The 2,166-nt window shown below is 41.6% G+C and overlaps 1 non-coding gene across 1 annotated transcript; it reads right to left on the bottom strand.

Annotated features, from left to right (window-relative positions):
* Positions 1–1,434: 1,434 nt before the first annotated feature.
* On the bottom strand, positions 1,435–1,506 carry TRNAT-GGU (transfer RNA threonine (anticodon GGU)). The gene has a single exon. It is a non-coding gene; the product is annotated as a tRNA-Thr (tRNA).
* Between the last annotated feature and the right edge of the window lie 660 nt (positions 1,507–2,166).

Genomic DNA, 2,166 nt, shown 5'->3' with positions numbered 1-2,166 from the left:
TAGCCTACTTGCTACCACATGACTTACATGACTCACCTAGTTCAGCTACTTGTCACTGTTCAACAGCAGCCACCCCTACAAAAGCCATTATAGAGCAGGGGCTAGAGTTTCAGACTAAAACCTCCAATCCCCATTCTGCCACGGAAACTCACTGCATGAGCTTGATCCAATTAGACATTTTCAGCCTAACATAGCTTACAAGTAGTGGTGAATTGGCCATTTAGAGAGCCCAGGCTGCTTCCCGATGGGCCAAAGGACTCCCTTCCTCAATAACACACCTGGGCTGAGCCAGCTAATCTGAGTGAGGTTAATAAAAGGGAACATAGGCTGTGGCAAATAAAATGCAAGTCTCTGATCTGTAGGCAAAAAGGGGAATGTGAGGAGCTTATTGCAAAAAACAAACAAACAGACATAAAAGACCAACAATAAAAAATTCTTCAAATACATTAGAAGCAGGAAATCAACCAAGGAGGCAGTGGGGCCCTTGGATGACCAAAGGGTAAAAGAATTATGGAAGGACAATAGGGAAATGGCTGAGGAAGTGAATGCATTTTTTTGCTTCCATCTTCACTGTGGAAAATGAGAAATGCTTGCCCATTCCAGAACTGATGATTTCAGGAGGGGTGCAGAAAGACCTGAGTCAAATTGAAGTGGAAAGATGGGAGGTCCTATGACTGATAGACAATTTTAAAATGGATAAATCACCAGGCCAAGATGGCATGCATCCAAGAGTTCTGAAATAACTCAAATGTGAATTTGTGAATCTCCTGGCAAAAATATGTAACCTTTCATTAAAATCTGTCTCCTTTCCTGAGAACTGGAAGGCAGCTAATGTTGCCCCCTTCTTTAAAAAGGGTTCTAGAGGAGATCCAGGAAATTAAAGGCAAGTCAGTCTAACATCAATATGGGGTAAGTTTGTGGAAACTGTTATTAAAGAGAGACACATTGATGAACAAAAGCTATTGAGGAAGATTCAGCATGGGTTCTGTAAGTGGAGATCTTGCCTCACAAACATGTTAGTGTTCTTTGAGGGGAGTGAACAAATATGTGGACAAGGGGGACCCAATGGATGTTATTTACCTTGATTTCCAGAAAGCTTTTGATAAAGTTCCTCATCAAAGGCTCCTAAATAAGTTCAATAGTCATGGGGTAAAAGAATAAGTCCTCTAATGGATCAGAAATTGGCAACAGAGAATGGGTATAAATAGCCAATTTTCACAGTGGAGTGTGGGTAAGCAGTGACCACAGGGCTCAGTACTGGGTCTGATGATTTTTAACTTGTTCATTAATGATTTGAAAATATGAACATATGAAGCTGCCTTATACTGAATTAGACCCTTGGTCCATCAAAGTCAATATTGTCTTCTCAGACTGGCAGAGGCTCTCCAGGGTCTCAAGCTGAGGATTTTCATGCCTACTTGCGTGGATCCTTTTTGGAGAAGCCAGGGATTGAACCTGGGACCTTCTGCTTACCAAGCAGATGCTCTACCACTGAGCCACCATCCCTCCCCAAGTCAGGAGTAAGCAGTAAAGTTGTTAAGTTTGTGGATGACACTAAATTGTTCAGGGTGGTGAGAACCAGAAAGGGTTTTGAGGCACTCCAAAGGCATTTGTCAAGGCTAGGCAAATGGGTATCAATGTGGCAAATGAAGTTCAACATGGCCAAGTGCAAAGTAATGCACATTGGGGCCAAAAATCCTAACTATAAATACATGTTGATGAGATGTGAACTGGTGGAGACTGACCAAGAGAGCAATCTTGGAGTCATGGTAAATAACTCACTGAAAACGTTGAGACAGTGCGCAACTGCAATAAGAAAGGCCAATGCTATGCTGGGAATTATTAGGAAGGGAACTGAAAACAAATCAGCCACTAACATAACGTCCCTGTATAAATCAATGGTGCAACCTCATTTGGAACACTGTATACAATTCTGGTCATCACACCTCAAGAAAGATATTCTAGAATTGGAAAAAGTGCAGAAAAGGGCAACTAGAGTGATTAAAGAGTTGTAACACTTTCCTTATGAAGAAAGGTTAAAGTGCTGGGGGCTCTTTAGCTTGGAGAAATGATGACTGAGGGGTGACATGATAGAAGTTTACAAGATTTTGCATAGAACAGAGAAAGTAGAGAAAGAAGTACTTTTCTCCCTTACTCACAGTAGAA

Source organism: Heteronotia binoei, chromosome 7 (genome assembly GCF_032191835.1).
Source record: "Heteronotia binoei isolate CCM8104 ecotype False Entrance Well chromosome 7, APGP_CSIRO_Hbin_v1, whole genome shotgun sequence".
In the NCBI taxonomy this organism is placed as follows: Eukaryota; Metazoa; Chordata; class Lepidosauria; order Squamata; family Gekkonidae; genus Heteronotia; species Heteronotia binoei.
This window is presented reverse-complemented; position numbering and strand designations above follow the sequence as displayed.